We start from the raw sequence: 19,648 nt of genomic DNA, 5'->3' as shown, positions 1-19,648 counted from the left end.
CATCGTTTGCTTAATCTATTTTCTGCTTGTGTTTGTGCCTCATCTTGTCTCATCGGCAATATATGTTTGGGGGGCTATCTATGCCTTTGGGGTTCTACTCCGGGGCAGTTTAGCTTTCCCCTTTCTTGCTTTAGGCTTAGTTAATTCTTTGGCTGTGTCGAGGCGTCTAGGGCATCGTAGGTTCCTCTGAGTTGGCGCCCTTGTTTTTGCAATAGGTGGTTCGTTTGCACGGTATTCTTGAGAACATTGTGTCTGACAGAGGAGTCCAGTTTGTTTCCAGATTTTGGAGAGCTTTTTGTTCTAAACTGGAAATTCAGTTATCTTTCTCCTCTGCGTTTCACCCTCAGACCAATGGGCAGACTGAGAGAAAAAAACAGACTTTGGAAACCTATTTGAGATGTTTTATATCTGCTGATCAAGATGACTGGGTCTCATTTTTTCCCTTGGCTGAATTTGCTCTAAATAATAGGGCTAGTTCTGCCACTTTGATGTCTCCTTTATTCTGCAACTTTGGGTTTCATCCTCGATTTTCTTTGGGGCAGGTGGAGGCTTCGGCCTGTCCAGGTGTGGATTCTGTGGTGGAGAGAATGCAGCAGATTTGGGATCAAGTAGTGAATAAGTTGTCTCACTCTCAGGAGAAGGCCCAACGGTTTGCCAACCAGCATAGGACCATTGGTCCCCGGTTTAAAGTGGGTGACATGGTTTGATTGTCCTCAAAAAATATTCCCATGAAAGTTGCGTCTCCAAAATTCAAGCCAAGGTTCATTGGACCTTATAAGATTTTGGAAATCCTTAATCCCGTTTCTTTCTGTTTGGCTCTTCCAGAAACGTTTAAGATTCACAACGTTTTTCATAAATCTTTGTTGAAAAGGTTTGTGGAGCCAGTAGTTCCCATGGCTGCGCCCCCTGATTCTGTATTGTTTAAGGGTAATTTGGAATATGAGGTAGAGAAGGTAAGGGATTCTCGTCTGGTTAGACGGGGACTCTTGTACTTGGTCAAGAGGAAAGGTTATGGTCAGGAGGATAATTTTTGGGTGTTTGCTTCTGACATTCATGTCGAGAGATTGGTTCGCGCCTTCCACCGGGCCCATCCTGATCGGCCTGGTGGCTTGGATGAGGGTTCGGTGACCCGGTACTGTTGTGAACACTTTTGGCCTGGCTTCTGAGTTTGAGCTCCCTCTGGGGGTTGCTGCGGGTAATGGAGCTGGTCGAGTTGATAGAAGTCAATCACCTGAAGTGAATGAGTGGAAGTCAGGTGTTACAGACTGGGAAGATTTAAGTGAGCAGGCTTCCCTCAGTTACTGCTAGTGATTTGGTTTTCTTCCTGTGCATTTTGAAGTCCGCTTGCCCCCTGCTTGGTCCTGCATCTTTCAGATAAGTTATTTGTTGGCCTGAATCTGTTTGCATTTGATCCAGTTTTGCCTTTCTCTGCTTTCTGCCTTGCTGTGTGGGTTCAGCATTGTTCCCTGCTGGGACCTTTGCTGAGCCCCGTTCCATATGTCACAGCTTATGTCAGTCTGTTCAGTATTGTTAGTCCCCTGTTATATCAGTATCTTTTGTTTTGCTTCCAGTTCACACCAGAATGCTGATCTAGTGGGGAAGAGGTCGTGTGGCCTCAGTATTTTTGCATATCAGACGTGTTTGATTTTTCTTAGGGTTTTGTGCATGATTGCAGACAGTATCTTTTCTGTCCTGTGCTATCTAGACAGTTTGGGCCCCATCATTTGCTTACTCTATTTTCTGCCTGTGTTTGTGACTCATCTTGTCTCACCGGCAATATATGTTTGGGGGCTATCTATTCCTTTGGGGTTCTACTCCGGGGCAGTTTAGCTTTCCCCTTTCTTGCTTTAGGCTTAGTTAATTCTTTGGCTGTGTCGAGGCGTCTAGGGCATTGTAGGTACGCCCCACGGCTAATTCTAGTTGTGTTGTTAGTTTTAGGGGTCTGCAATCACTAAGTTACCAACCTTTCTGGTCATCTGGTTGCCTATCTTATTTCCCTGTTATCCTCCTTGGTGGCCTAATCATAACAGGACACATTACAGATATGGGGAGCTAGTTATAAAAGTCGATATTTCAGCATTACTAGGAGTCAGAAAAAGAACAGCCATCTTCACAGAATGCAGCCTTAGTGCTGCTGAAGGTGGCTCTTTAACTGAAAAACGCCCTGGGGGGTGACAGGTTCCCTTTAAAGGACACCAGTGCATATTTCTCGCAAGTCACACGTCTGATCCATGTGTAATCCGTATTTTTCTCGCCCCTATAGACTTGCATTGGCGATTCTGAGCCGAGATACGTGTACAATCGCAGCATGCTGTGTTTTCACTCGCATGTAGAAAACGTGTGAGAAAAAATTGGATGATGGGAGTTGCCCTATAGATTATCATAGGGGACGAGTGGTATGCGATTTTTTATTGCCTAGCACTCGTCACTCCGGCCTTATAGGTAAAGTGGCTTTTTACACCGTTTTTGTACCTTCGGTCCAATCGGACCTCATTATATGTTTGTCCTTATTAACGCACAATATTTTAACTTAACTAGATTAAAAGTTAAATTTTAGATACCACACAATTGATAATTTCACTTTTTTATTATTGTGGTCTATTGCACACCCTTACTATTGCTGGGGAAATAGACATCACAGAAGGGCTAAGACAAATATACATCACAGGACGGGCTGGGAGCATATAGACATCATAGGACGGGCTGGGGACGTATAGACATCACAGGACAGGCTGGGGCATATAGACATCATAGGATGGGCTGGGGCATATAGACATCACAGGACGGGCTCGGAGCATATAGACATCACAGGACAGGCTGGGGGCATATAGACATCACAGGACGGGCTGGGGCATATAGACATCACTTGACGGGCTGGGGGCATACAGACATCATAGGACGGGCTGGGAGCATATAGACATCATAGGACGGGCTGGGGGCATATAGACATCACAGGACAGGCTGGGGCATATAGACATCATAGGATGGGCTGGGGCATATAGACATCACAGGACAGGCTGGGGGCATATAGACATCACAGGATGGACTGGGGCATATAGACATCACAGGACGGGCTGGGAGCATATAGACATCATAGGACGGGCTGGGGCATATAGACATCATAGGACAGGCTGGGGGGCTGGGGGCATATAGACATCACAGGCAGCCCATGGGCCAGAGGTTCCCCATCCCTGCTTTATTTAATAGGAATAACTGTTATGAATGAGTCACCGTAGGAGGCAAAAACAGAAATACTTAGCTAAGTTCAGAAAACCAGAGAAGTTGGCAGCTATCGGATTGCAGACCCCTGAATCTAACAACAACAACTAGCAGTAGCCGTGGGGGGTTCCTACGGTGCCATAGACCCCTCGATCACAGCCGGAGAACTAAATAGCCTAAAGGCAGAAAAGGGAAATCTAAACTGCCCCAGAGCAGATCCCAAAGCAATAGGCAGCCCCCAACATATAATGACAGTGAAGCGAGATGGAAAAACACTCACACAGACAGAAAGACAGGCTGAGCAAATGACAGGGCCCAAGCGATCTAAATAGGACAGAAAAGGAAGGCTGCTGTCTGCAATCCGCCAAAACCCTCTCAAAAACAAGAGCCAACAGACTGATAGAGAAAAAGCCCTGAAGACGCTAGGCTTCAAAAAGACTATATCAGTCCTCTGGTATTATCCGAAGACAGAGCAAAAAGGAATTCAGCTCACCCAGCAGGGAAAGGCAGAAATCCAGAAAAACAAGGCAAAACAAAACCAAAACACAAATGCAAAAGGTAGAGCAGAAAACTTAGCTTTAGAGGAGCAGGAATCAGACTGGTCTCCAAGAATCCCTCAGAGAAATCACCCGCAAGGCAGAAGGGCGTCGGCCGCCTTATATCCAGTCAGCGATCCCAGTCACCCAGTCATCATCATTCTGCTCAGGTGCTTTGTAATCAGCCTCACTACCTTCCTTCACCAGAAGAGGGAGTTCATCAGACCTCAATGGTGAAGGGGAAAACGAACTCACAACAGTACCTCCCCCTTGAGGAGGGGTCACCGAACCCTCATCCACGCCACCAGGGCGATCAGGGTGAGCCCGATGAAAGGCACGCACCAATCTTTTGGCATGAATATCAGAGGCAGAGACCCAGGAATTATCCTCCTGACTAGAGTTGAGCGATACCGTCCGATACTTGAAAATATCGTATCGGACGGTATCGCCCGATCTAAAAAAAAGTATTGGGTATCGCCGATTCCGATACCGGTATCGGAATTGGAAAAACCCTTTAATGCCCCTGTACAGCCTCTCGGGGGTCTGTACGGGCCTTCCGGGGGTCTCTGCCGGCCTGCCGGGGGGCTGTGCCGGCCTGCCGGGGGGCTGTGTGGACTGCCCGGGGGCTGTGCCGGCCTGCCGGAGGTCTGTGCAGCCTGCGGGGGTCTGTACCAGCCTGCCGGGGGGCTGTGCCGTCCTGCCGGGGGGCTGTGCTGATGTCCGGGGGGCTGTGCAGCCTGCGGGGGTCTGTGCAGGCATCGTCCGATGGGACTACAAGTCCCATCTGGGGATGCCTGCTACCATGACAGTGATTGACACATTAGCTAATGATGGGACAGTAGTAGTCCCATCATCCGGCTAATGTGTTAAATGTTTAAAAAAAAAAAAAAATTACATACTACATACATGCTACATACATACTACATACATGCTACATACATACTACATGCATGCTACATACATACTACATGCTACATACATGCTACATACATACTACATATATACTACATGCTACATACATACTACATATATACTACATACATACTACATGCTACATACATACTACATACATACTACATATATACTACATACATACATGCTACATACATACTACATACATACTACATGCTGCATACATACTACATACATACTACATGCATGCTACATACATACTACATGCTACATACATGCTACATACATGCTACATACATACTACATACATACTACATGCATGCTACATACATACTACATACATACTACATGCTACATACATACTACATACATACTACATGCATGCTACATACATACTACATGCTACATACATGCTACATACATACTACATACATACTACATGCATGCTACATACATACTACATGCTACATACATACTACATACATACTACATGCATGCTACATACATACTACATGCTACATACATACTACATACATACATGAATGCTACATACATACTACATGCTACATACTTACTACATACATGCTACATACATACTACATGCATGCTACATACATACTACATGCTACATACATACTACATACATGCTACATACATACTACATACATACTACATGCATGCTACATACATACTACAAGCTACATACATACTATATACATACTACATACATACTACATATATACTACATACATACTACATGCTACATACATACTACATACATACTACATGCATGCTACATACATACAACATGCTACATACATACTACATACATACTACATATATACTACATACATGCTACATACATACTACATATATACTACATACATGCTACATACATACTACATGTTACATACATACTACATACATACTACATATATACTACATGCATGCTACATACATACTACATACATACTACATGCTACATACATACTACATACATACTACATGCTACACACATACTACATACATACTACATATATACTACATACATACTACATGCTACATACATACTACATACATACTACATGCTACATACATACTACATACATACTACATACATGCTACATACATACTACATGCTACATACATGCTACATGCATGCTACATACATACTACATGCTACATACATACTACATACATGCTACATACATACTACATATATACTACATACATACTACATACATGCTACATGCATGCTACATACATACTACATGCTACATACATGCTACATACATACTACATATATACTACATACATATTACATGCTACATACATACTACATGCATGCTACATACATACTACATGCTACATACATACTACATACATGCTACATACATACTACATACATACTACATGCATGCTACATACATACTACATGCTACATACATACTACATACATACTACATATATACTTCATGCTACATACATACTACATACATACTACATGCATGCTACATACAATACATTCATACAATACATAAATAGACAAACAGTACATATAACATAGAGTACATACTTACCAATACTTGTCACATTGTTCCCCGAAGCCATTGTCTTCTACGGAATAAATATTAAAATAACAAACCACCAAAATACTCACCCCTGATCCGCAGCAGTCCACGAGTGTGTCCCTCGACGATCTTGGGTAGAGAACAGCAGCATCAGCTGATGCTACCGTTCTCTACGGGCTCCAGGAATCCAATGACGGAAGGTAGCTATCCTTCCGCACTTTATTCCTCCGCCACTTAAAAAAAAAAGTCCCTAGTCTCACTTTATGGTAAAAGCTGTGTGGGAATTTCCCATGCATACATGCATGTAGTATGTATGTAGCATGTAGTATGTATGTAGCATGTATGTAGTATGTATGTAGCATGTATGTAGTATATATGTAGTATGTATGTAGCATGTAGTATGTATGTAGTATGTATGTAGCATGTATGTAGTATATATGTAGTATGTATGTAGTATGTATGTAGCATGTAGTATGTATGTAGGTAGCATGTATGTATATATGTAGTATGTATGTAGTGTGTATGTAGCATGTAGTATGTATGTAGCATGCATGTAGTATGTATGTAGTATGTATGTAGCATGTAGTATGTATGTAGTATGTATGTAGCATGTATGTAGTATATATGTAGCATGTATGTAGCATGTATGTAGTATGTATGTAGCATGTAGTATGTATGTAGCATGCATGTAGTATGTATGTAGCATGTATGTAGCATGTATGTAGTATGAACGTAGTATGTAAATTTTTTTCTTTTTTTTTTCTTTTTACATTTAACACATTAGCCGGATGATGGGACTACTACTGTCCCATCATTGGCTAATGTGTCAATCACTGTCATGGTAGCAGGCATCGCCAGATGGGACTTGTAGTACACAGCCCTCCGGCAGGCCGGCACAGCCCTCCGGCAGGCCGGTACAGACCCCCGCAGGCTGCACAGACCTCCGGCAGGCAGGCACAACCCCCCGGCAGGCCGGTACAGACCCACGCAGGCTGCACAGACCTCCGGCAGGCCGGCACAGCCCCCCGGCAGGCCGGTACAGACCCCCGCAGGCTGCACAGACCTCCGGCAGGCCGCTACAGACCCCCCGGAAGGCCAGAAATGACGGCGCATCATGATGCGCACACACCGCGCATCATGATGACGTCATTTCGGCTGTCAATCAACTGGGAAGTTTCGATTCCGATGCCCGATATTGAAAAAATATCGGATGTCGGTATCGGAATTCCGATACAGCAAGTATCGGCCGATACCCGATACTTGCGGTATCGGAAAGCTCAACACTACTCCTGACCATAACCCTTCCACTTAACCAAATACTGGAGTCTCCGTCTAGCCAGACGGGAATCCAGTATCTTCTCTACCTCATATTCCATGTTACCTTCAACTAATACAGGGTCCGGAGGTGCCACCCCAGGAACAACTGGTTCAACAAACCTCTTCAACAAGGATTTATGAAACACATTATGAATTTTAAATGTGACAGGAAGAGCCAAACGAAAAGAGACCGGATTAATAATCTCCAAAATCTTGTAAGGTCCAATAAATCGAGGCTTAAACTTAGGAGAAGCCACCTTCATAGCGATATTTTTTGATGATAACCAAACCATATCACCAACCTTAAACTGGGGACCAATGGTCCTATTTCGGTTGGAAAACCGCTGCGCCTTTTCCTGGGAGAGAGATAACTTATCCACCACTTGGTCCCAGATCTGGTGCATTCTCTCCACCACAGTGTCAACACCTGGGCAGGCAGAAGGCTCCACCTGCCCTGAAGAAAATCAAGGATGAAACCCAAAGTTACAAAAAAAGGTGACATCAAAGTGGCAGAACTAGCTCTATTATTTAAAGCAAATTCGGCCAAGGGCAAAAATGAAACCCAATCATCCTGATCGGCGGAAATAAAACATCTCAAATACGACTCCAAGGTCTGGTTTGTTCTCTCCATCTGCCCATTGGTCTGAGGGTGAAAAGCAGAGGAGAAGGACAACTGAATTCCCAGCTTGGAACAGAAAGTCCTCCAAAATCTAGACACAAATTGAACTCCTCTGTCAGATACAATGTTCTCAGGAATCCCGTGCAAACGAACCACCTGTTGCAAAAACAGGGGCACCAACTCAGAGGAAGATGGCAACTTAGGGAGTGGTACAAGATGAACCATCTTAGAGAACCTATCACAAATCACCCAAATAACAGTCATTCTCTGAGAGACAGGCATATCAGAGATGAAATCCATTGAAATATGGGTCCATGGCCTCCTGGGGACCGGCAAAGGCATCAACAACCCACTAGAGCGAGAACAAGGTTTAGACCGGGAGAAAGTCCCACAGGACTGCACAAAATTCCTGACATCACGAGACAAGGCGGGCCACCAAAAAGACCGACTCACCAGATCTCTAGTACCAAAAATACCTGGATGACCAGCCAATGCAGAGCAATGAACTTCAGACATCACTCTCTTCTTCCACTGGTCAGGAACATACAACTTTCCACTGGGACAACGCTCAGGTTTGTCGTCCTGGATCTCTTCCAGAGCACGTCTCAAATCGGGCGAGATGGCAGAAAGAACTACCCCTTCGCCTAAGATGGTAGCAGGCTTGGTCACCACAGGAGAATCAGCAAAGAAGCTCCTAGAGAGGGCGTCTGCCTTGACATTCTTAGTGCCAGGAAGAAAAGAGACCACAAAATCAAAACGTGTAAAAAAACAAGGCCCACCTAGCCTGTCTAGGGTTCAAGCGTTTGGCCGACTCCAGGTAAATCAAATTCTTGTGGTCAGTGAGGACCACGACTTGGTGTTTAGCTCCCTCCAACCAATGTCTCCACTCCTGAAATGCCCATTTCATGGCTAACAGTTCCCGATTCCCCACATCATAGTTACGTTCAGATGGAGAAAACTTTTGGGAAAAGAAAGCACAAGGATTCATTTTAGATGTTACAGGATCCTTTTGGGACAAAACCGCTCCTGCACCAATCTCAGAAGCGTCCACCTCTACCTGGAACGGGAGTGAGACATCAGGTTGCTGCAAAACCGGGGCAGAAGTGAATCTTCGCTTCAGCTCCTGAAAGGAAGAAACAGCCTCCGGAGACCAATTCAACACATCAGCACCCTTTTTAGTCAGATCAGTCAATGGCTTGGCAATACTAGAAAATTTTGCTATAAATTTCCAATAAAAATTAGCAAAACCCAAAAACTTATGGAGGGCCTTCAACGAAGTGGGCTGAACCCAATCATGAATGGCCTGTACCTTGGCCGGGTCCATTTCAATAGTTGACGGAGACAAAATAAATCCCAAAAAAGAAATCCTCTGTACCCCAAAAAGGCATTTCGATCCTTTGACATACAGGGAATTCTCCCTCAAGATCTGGAACACAGTCCGAACATGTTCCACATGAGAATCCCAATCCTTGGAGAAGATCAAAATATCATCCAGATAGATAATCAAAAATGTATCCACAAAGTCTCGGAAAATATCGTTCATGAAGCACTGGAAGACAGAAGGGGCATTAGTGAGCCCAAAAGGCATCACCAGGTACTCAAAATGTCCCTCCGGAGTATTAAATGCCGTCTTCCATTCATCCCCATGCTTAATGCGGATAAGATTATACGCCCCCTTGAGGTCAAGCTTGGTAAACCAGCAAGCACCTTTAACTCTGGAGAATAGATCCGAAATCAGGGGTAACGGATACTGATATTTAATAGTAATTTTGTTGAGGGCACGATAATCAATACAAGGCCTTAATGAACCATCCTTTTTGCCCACGAAAAAAAAAACGGCACCTAAGGGTGAAGAGGATGGTCTAATATGACCCTTCTCCAACGCCTCCTTAATATAGGATCGCATAGCCTCGTGCTCGGGTACAGATAAATTGAAGAGCCGACCCTTAGGAAATTTACACCCCGGGCTCAGTTCAATTGCACAGTCATAACTCCTATGAGGAGGCAAAGACGCAGACTCATTCTCGCTAAATACATCATAAAAGTCCACCAAATAGTCAGGAACATCATGCGACTGAGGAGAGGTGGAAAAAACCGGAGCCTCACTAAGGGCACACCGACAACCCCACCTCACCACAGACACAGATTTCCAATCCAACACTGGATTATGAATTTGCAACCAGGGAAACCCCAGAACAATGGTATCATGCAAATTATGCAACACCAAAAATCTGCAATTTTCTTGATGGTCTGGGGCGACCCACATTACCACCTGGGTCCAAAACTGAGGTTTATTTTTCGCCAAAGGAGTAGCATCAATCCCCCTCAAAGGGATAGGCGTCCGCAGAGGTGTCATCGGAAATCCACAACGTTTAGCAATATCCAAGTCCATTAGATTCAGGGCTGCTCCCGAATCCACAAAAGCCTTGGCGGAAAATGTGGACAGGGAGCAGATCAGAGTAATTGCCAGAAGAAACTTAGGTTGAACACCACCCACAGAAAATGTGTGTGCAAAACGTTTCTCTCGTTTAGGACAGACAGAAATAATGTGCGAGGCATCTCCACAAAAAAAACACAGCTTATTACGCCTTCTGAACTCCTGACGTTGCTCCCTGGACAAAACTCTATCACATTGCATAGGTTCAGACACTTGTTCAACAGGTGGCAACACCTTTTGTGCAATCCTGCGTTCACGTAAACGCCGATCAACCTGAATGGCTAATGACATAGAATCGTCAAGACCAGAGGGAACAGGAAATCCCACCATAGTATCTTTTATGGCTTCTGACAAACCCTTCCGAAAGAGAGCTGCCAAGGCATTATCATTCCAGGTAGTAAGGACCGCCCACTTTCGGAATTTTTGACAGTACAATTCTGCAGAATCTCGACCCTGGCTCAATGCCAACAGGGTCTTTTCAGCCTGATCAATAGCATTAGGTTCGTCATACAACAAACCCAAGGCTTGAAAAAATGCGTTCACATTAGTCAGAATAGGATCATCTGGTTTCAAAGAAAACGCCCAATCCTGGGGATCGCCACGCAGCAAAGAGATGACAATTTTAACCTGCTGCGCGGAGCTCCCTGACGAGTTAGGCTTCAAGGCAAAAAACAATTTACAATTATTTTTGAAATTCAAAAATTTAGACCGATCCCCAAAAAACACATCCGGAGTAGGGATCTTTGGTTCAGCAGCATGTGAATGAGCAAGGTAGGCGGAAATTCCCCGCACTTCCGCAGCGAGCCGCTCCACACGATCAGACAATTGCTTTATCTCCATTGAGAGAAAAAAAATTCCCCCTACGGCCTCAGAGATATAGAGGAAAAAATATACACACTTTTTTTTTTTCTTTTTTTTTTTTTTTTTTACAATTCTTCCCTGCTATTGAGTACCCTAGGATCTGCGGTATGGCGGGTGATTCTGTTATGATTGAGTCACCGTAGGAGACAAAAACAGAAATACTAGCTAAGTCCAGAAGACCAGAGAAGTTGGCAGCTACCGGATTGCAGACCCCTGAATCTAACAACAACAACTAGCAGTAGCCGTGGGGGGTTCCTACGGTGCCATAGACCCCTCGATCACAGCCGGAGAACTAAATAGCCTAAAGACAGAAAAGGGAAATCTAAACTGCCCCAGAGCAGACCCCAAAGCAATAGGCAGCCCCCAACATATAATGACGGTGAAGCGAGATGGAAAAACACTCACACAGACAGAAAGATAGGCTGAGCAAATGATGGGGCCCAAGATAACTATATAGGATAGAATAGGAAGGCTGCTGTCTGCAATCCGCCAAAACCCTCTCAAAAACAAGAGCCAACAGACTGATAGGGAAAAAAGCCCTGAAGACGCTAGGCTTCAAAAAGACTATATCAGTACACTGGTATTATCTGAAGACAGAGCAAAAAGGAATTCAGCTCACCCAGCAGGGAAAGGCAGAAATCCAGACAAACAAGGCAAAACAAAACCAAAACACAAATGCAAAAAGTAGAGCAGAAAACTTAGCTTTTGAGGAGCAGGAATTAGACTGGTCTCCAAGAATCCCTCAGAGAAATCTCCCGCAAGGCAAAAGGGCGTCGGCTGCCTTATATCCAGTCAGCGATCCCAGTCACCCAGTCATCATCATTCTGCTCAGGTGCTTTATAATCAGCCTCACTACCTTCCTTCACCAGAAGAGGGAGTTCATCAGACCTCAATGGTGAAGGGGAAAACGAACTCACAACAGACATCATAGGACGGGCTGAGGGTATATAGACATCACAGAAGGGCTGGAGTTGACGCTCCTGACGTCGCTGGTGGAACAGGCGCATGGAGCACCGAACATGCTGACGCCAAGGTACGTCAGCGTCTTCAGTACACGCACCACAGCGTTTTGTACTGAACTCTGTGTGCGCGTGCTAGCAGTCTCAGGAGCAATTAAAGGGCCCATGGCTGTCAACATGTGGCTGCTGGCCACAACACTGCAGTCCCCAGAAATTTGTCCTTGGGCCGCAAAAAAGGACACTGGGCTGCAAGCAACCCATGGGCCAGACGATTCCCATCCCTGCATGTAGTATGTATGTAGTATGTAGCATGCATGTAGTATATATGTAGTATGTATGTAGTATGTATGTAGCATGTAGTATGTATGTAGTATGTATGTAGCATGTATGTAGTATGTATGTAGCATGTATGTAGCATGTATGTAGTATGTATGTAGTATGTATGTAGCATGCATGTAGTATGTATGTAGCATGTATGTAGTATGTATGTAGCATGTATGTAGTATGTATGTAGTATGTAAATTTTTTTCTTTTTTTTTTCTTTTTACATTTAACACATTAGCCGGATGATGGGACTACTACTGTCCCATCATTGGCTAATGTGTCAATCACTGTCATGGTAGCAGGCATCGCCAGATGGGACTTGTAGTCCCATCGGATGATGCCTGCACAGACCCCCGCAGGCTGCACAGCCCTCCGGCAGGCCGGCACAGCCCTCCGGCAGGCCGGTACAGACCCCCGCAGGCTGCACAGACCTCCGGCAGGCAGGCACAACCCCCCGGCAGGCCGGTACAGACCCCCGCAGGCTGCACAGACCTCCGGCAGGCCGGCACAGCCCCCCGGCAGGCCGGTACAGACCCCCGCAGGCTGCACAGACCTCCGGCAGGCCGCTACAGACCCCCCGGAAGGCCCGAAATGACGGCGCATCATGATGCGCACACACCGCGCATCATGATGACGTCATTTCGGCTGTCAATCAACTGGGAAGTTCCGATTCCGATGCCCGTTATTGAAAAACATCGGATGTCGGTATCGGAATTCCGATACAGCAAGTATCGGCCGATACCCGATACTTGCGGTATCGGAAAGCTCAACACTACTCCTGACCATAACCCTTCCACTTAACCAAATACTGGAGTCTCCGCCTAGCCATACGGGAATCCAGTATCTTCTCTACCTCATATTCCATGTTACCTTCAACTAATACAGGGTCCGGAGGTGCCACCCCAGGAACAACTGGTTCAACAAACCTCTTCAACAAGGATTTATGAAACACATTATGAATTTTAAATGTGACAGGAAGAGCCAAACGAAAAGAGACCGGATTAATAATCTCCAAAATCTTGTAAGGTCCAATAAATCTAGGCTTAAACTTAGGAGAAGCCACCTTCATAGCGATATTTTTTGATGATAACCAAACCATATCACCAACCTTAAACTGGGGACCAATGGTCCTATTTCGGTTGGAAAACCGCTGGGCCTTTTCCTGGGAGAGAGATAACTTATCCACCACTTGGTCCCAGATCTGGTGCATTCTCTCCACCACAGTGTCAACACCTGGGCAGGCAGAAGGCTCCACCTGCCCTGAAGAAAATCAAGGATGAAACCCAAAGTTACAAAAAAAGGTGACATCAAAGTGGCAGAACTAGCTCTATTATTTAAAGCAAATACCAAGGGGTATTTATTATTTAAAGCAAATACCAAGGGCAAAAATGAAACCCAATCATCCTGATCGGCGGAAATAAAACATCTCAAATACGACTCCAAGGTCTGGTTTGTTCTCTCCGTCTGCCCATTGGTCTGAGGGTGAAAAGCAGAGGAGAAGGACAACTGAATTCCCAGCTTGGAACAGAAAGTCCTCCAAAATCTAGACACAAATTGAACTCCTCTGTCAGATACAATGTTCTCAGGAATCCCGTGCAAACGAACCACCTGTTGCAAAAACAGGGGCACCAACTCAGAGGAAGATGGCAACTTAGGGAGTGGTACAAGATGAACCATCTTAGAGAACCTATCACAAATCACCCAAATAACAGTCATTCTCTGAGAGACAGGCATATCAGAGATGAAATCCATTGAAATATGGGTCCATGGCCTCCTGGGGACCGGCAAAGGCATCAACAACCCACTAGAGCGAGAACAAGGTTTAGACCGGGAGCAAGTCCCACATGACTGCACAAAATTCCTGACATCACGAGACAAGGCGGGCCACCAAAAAGACCGACTCACCAGATCTCTAGTACCAAAAATACCTGGATGACCAGCCAATGCAGAGCAATGAACTTCAGACATCACTCTCTTCTTCCACTGGTCAGGAACATACAACTTTCCACTGGGACAACGCTCAGGTTTGTCGTCCTGGATCTCTTCCAGAGCACGTCTCAAATCGGGCGAGATGGCAGAAAGAACTACCCCTTCGCCTAAGATGGTAGCAGGCTTGGTCACCACAGGAGAATCAGCAAAGAAGCTCCTAGAGAGGGCGTCTGCCTTGACATTCTTAGTGCCAGGAAGAAAAGAGACCACAAAATCAAAACGTGTAAAAAACAAGGCCCACCTAGCCTGTCTAGGGTTCAAGCGTTTGGCCGACTCCAGGTAAATCAAATTCTTGTGGTCAGTGAGGACCACGACTTGGTGTTTAGCTCCCTCCAACCAATGTCTCCACTCCTGAAATGCCCATTTCATGGCTAACAGTTCCCGATTCCCCACATCATAGTTACCTTCAGATGGAGAAAACTTTTGGGAAAAGAAAGCACAAGGATTCATTTTAGATGTTACAGGATACTTTTGGGACAAAACCGCTCCTGCACCAATCTCAGAAGCGTCCACCTCTACCTGGAACGGGAGTGAGACATCAGGTTGCCGCAAAACCGGGGCAGAAGTGAATCTTCGCTTCAGCTCCTGAAAGGAAGAAACAGCCTCCGGAGACCAATTCAACACATCAGCACCCTTTTTAGTCAGATCAGTCAATGGCTTGGCAATACTAGAAAATTTTGCTATAAATTTCCGATAAAAATTAGCAAAACCCAAAAACTTCTGGAGGACTTCAACGAAGTGGGCTGAACCCAATCATGAATGGCCTGTACCTTGGCCGGGTCCATTTCAATAGTTGACGGAGACAAAATAAATCCCAAAAAAGAAATCCTCTGTACCCCAAAAAGGCATTTCGATCCTTTGACATACAGGGAATTCTCCCTCAAGATCTGGAACACAGTCCGAACATGTTCCACATGAGAATCCCAATCCTTGGAGAAGATCAAAATATCATCCAGATAGATAATCAAAAATGTATCCACAAAGTCTCGGAAAATATCGTTCATGAAGCACTGGAAGACAGAAGGGGCATTAGTGAGCCCAAAAGGCATCACCAGGTACTCAAAATGTCCCTCCGGAGTATTAAACGCCGTCTTCCATTCATCCCCATGCTTAATGCAGATAAGATTATACGCCCCCTTGAGGTCAAGCTTGGTAAACCAGCAAGCACCTTTAACTCTGGAGAATAGATCCGAAATCAGGGGTAACGGATACTGATATTTAATAGTAATTTTGTTGAGGGCACGATAATCAATACAAGGCCTTAATGAACCATCCTTTTTGCCCACGAAAAAAAAAACCGGCACCTAAGGGTGAAGAGGATGGTCTAATATGACCCTTCTCCAACGCCTCCTTAATATAGGATCGCATAGCCTCGTGCTCGGGTACAGATAAATTGAAGAGCCGACCCTTAGGAAATTTACACCCCGGGCTCAGTTCAATTGCACAGTCATAACTCCTATGAGGAGGCAAAGACGCAGACTCATTCTCACTAAATACATCATAAAAGTCCGCCAAATAGTCAGGAACATCATGCGACTAAGGAGAGGTGGAAAAAACCGGAGCCTCACTAAGGGCACACCGACAACCCCACCTCACCACAGACACAGATTTCCAATCCAACACTGGATTATGAATTTGCAACCAGGGAAACCCCAGAACAATGGTATCATGCAAATTATGCAACACCAAAAATCTGCAATTTTCTTGATGGTCTTGGGCGACCCACATTACCACCTGGGTCCAAAACTGAGGTTTATTTTTTGCCAAAGGAGTAGCATCAATCCCACTCAAAGGGATAGGCATCCGCAGAGGTGTCATCGGAAATCCACAACGTTTAGCAATATCCAAGTCCATTAGATTCAGGGCTGCTCCCGAATCCACAAAAGCCTTGGCGGAAAATGTGGACAGGGAGCAGATCAGAGTAATTGCCAGAAGAAACTTAGGTTGAACACCACCCACAGAAAACGTGTGTGCAAAACGTTTCTCTCGTTTAGGACAGACAGAAATAATGTGCGAGGCATCTCCACAAAAAAACACAGCTTATTACGCCTTCTGAACTCCTGACGTTGCTCCCTGGACAAAACTCTATCACATTGCATAGGTTCAGACACTTGTTCAACAGGTGGCAACACCTTTCGTGCAATCCTGCGTTCACGTAAACGCTGATCAACCTGAATGGCTAATGACATAGAATCGTCAAGACCAGAGGGAACAGGAAATCCCACCATAGTATCTTTTACGGCTTCTGACAAACCCTTCCGAAAGAGAGCTGCCAAGGCATTATCCTTCCAGGTAGTAAGGACCGCCCACTTTCGGAATTTTTGACAGTACAATTCTGCAGAATCTCGACCCTGGCTCAATGCCAACAGGGTCTTTTCAGCCTGATCAATAGCATTAGGTTCGTCATACAACAAACCCAAGGCTTGAAAAAATGCGTTCACATTAGTCAGAATAGGATCATCTGGTTTCAAAGAAAACGCCCAATCCTGGGGATCGCCACGCAGCAAAGAGATGACAATTTTAACCTGCTGCGCGGAGCTCCCTGACGAGTTAGGCTTCAAGGCAAAAAACAATTTACAATTATTTTTGAAATTCAAAAATTTAGACCGATCCCCAAAAAACACATCCGGAGTAGGGATCTTTGGTTCAGCAGCATGTGAATGAGCAAGGTAGGCGGAAATTCCCCGCACTTCCGCAGCGAGCCGCTCCACACGATCAGACAATTGCTTTATCTCCATTGAGAGAAAAAAAATTCCCCCTACGGCCTCAGAGATATAGAGGAAAAAATATACACACTTTTTTTTTTTTTTACAATTCTTTCCTGCTATTGAGTACCCTAGGATCTGCGGTATGGCGGGTGATTCTGTTATGATTGAGTCACCGTAGGAGACAAAAACAGAAATACTAGCTAAGTCCAGAAGACCAGAGAAGTTGCCAGCTACCGGATTGCAGACCCCTGAATCTAACAACAACAACTAGCAGTAGCCGTGGGGGGTTCCTACGGTGCCCTAGACCCCTCGATCACAGCCGGAGAGCTAAATAGCCTAAAGACAGAAAAGGGAAATCTAAACTGCCCCAGAGCAGACCCCAAAGCAATAGGCAGCCCCCAACATATAATGACGGTGAAGCGAGATGGAAAAACACTCACACAGACAGAAAGATAGGCTGAGCAAATGATGGGGCCCAAGCTAACTATATAGGATAGAATAGGAAGGCTGCTGTCTGCAATCCGCCAAAACCCTCTCAAAAACAAGAGCCAACAGACTGATAGGGAAAAAAGCCCTGAAGACGCTAGGCTTCAAAAAGACTATATCAGTACACTGGTATTATCTGAAGACAGAGCAAAAAGGAATTCAGCTCACCCAGCAGGGAAAGGCAGAAATCCAGACAAACAAGGCAAAACAAAACCAAAACACAAATGCAAAAAGTAGAGCAGAAAACTTAGCTTTTGAGGAGCAGGAATCAGACTGGTCTCCAAGAATCCCTCAGAGAAATCACCCGCAAGGCAAAGGGGCGTCGGCTGCCATATATCCAGTCAGCGATCCCAGTCACCCAGTCATCATCATTCTGCTCAGGTGCTTTATAATCAGCCTCACTACCTTCCTTCGCCAGAAGAGGGAGTTCATCAGACCTCAATGGTGAAGGGGAAAACGAACTCACAACAGACATCATAGGACGGGCTGAGGGTATATAGACATCACAGAAGGGCTGGAGTGGACGCTCCTGACGTCGCTGGTGGAACAGGAGCATGGAGCACCGAACATGCTGACGCCAAGGTACGTCAGCGTCTTCAGTACACGCACCACAGCGTTTTGTACTGAACTCTGTGTGCGCGTGCTAGCAGTCTCAGGAGCAATTAAAGGGCCCATGGCTGTCAACATGTGGCTGCTGGCCACAACACTGCAGTCCCCAGAAATTTGTCCTTGGGCCACAAAAAAGGACACTGGGCTGCAAGCAACCCATGGGCCAGACGTTTCCCATCCCTGCTTTATTTAATTGGAAAAACCTTTTATTATGGCTTCCTGTCTATGACTATAAAAAATTGTTCATGGGGAATGGAAGTAAAATTCAGCTTTTCCCTCTTAGTGCCCCATTACCAGTCTCAGAGTGTCTGAAAGTTGCCCATAAATAGCAACAAAGTGTCCTTATTAATAATCATAATGAAAATTGCAATTATATAGCTAACATATTCTGTAGCATTTTAATGCCATCCAGAGAATGTTGATCCACTGCCAAGAATAGAATATTGACCCAATGCCTAACATACATAAACTGTCAGAGACCGGTATCCCTAAAGGCAGTGCCAGCTGGAAAATGACCCATGTAAAACTCTCTCCACAATTCTAAAACCTCTTTACCAGCTGGCGTCCTTGGCCTACCTTATAAGATGTAGCTATATATAAATATCAAAATATTGGCATAAACCACATTGTATTGAGTTTTTGTAGCTAAAAGTTGGTTCTTTGGGTTGTCATTGTGATGTAAAAAGAGAAAACACAGTAGTTTCACAATAAATGGCTTCACCCAACCACTAATCATGAATGGAGAAAAGTTTTCGTGTTATCATTCAGATTCTCTGAAAAAATGGCCAAGAAAGCAAAAATTCTGCTGGAGTATGTAATCTTTTGAGCACAACTGTATGCTCGATGTCCTCATCGGTGTCTCCACCTGACTGCAGTTTGTCATCGTTAGAGTTGAGCGACTTTTGGTTTTTTAGGGTCGCGTTTCGTTTCGTGAAACCCGACTTTTCCAAAAGTCGGGTCAAGCAAGATCGTCCGATTATAGGGAAAAGTCGGGGTCGTCCCGAAACACAAAACCCAATGTAAGTCAATGGGGAATAAAAGTCGGCAGTGAGAGGAGGACAGGAAACACACCAACAGTGCCCATTTGAATGCCAAAAGCAT

This window comes from Dendrobates tinctorius, unplaced genomic scaffold (assembly GCF_039654945.1).
Source record: "Dendrobates tinctorius isolate UK_male_01 unplaced genomic scaffold, ASM3965494v1 ptg000129l, whole genome shotgun sequence".
Lineage (NCBI taxonomy): Eukaryota > Metazoa > Chordata > Amphibia > Anura > Dendrobatidae > Dendrobates > Dendrobates tinctorius.
Note: the sequence above shows the minus strand (reverse complement) of the source record.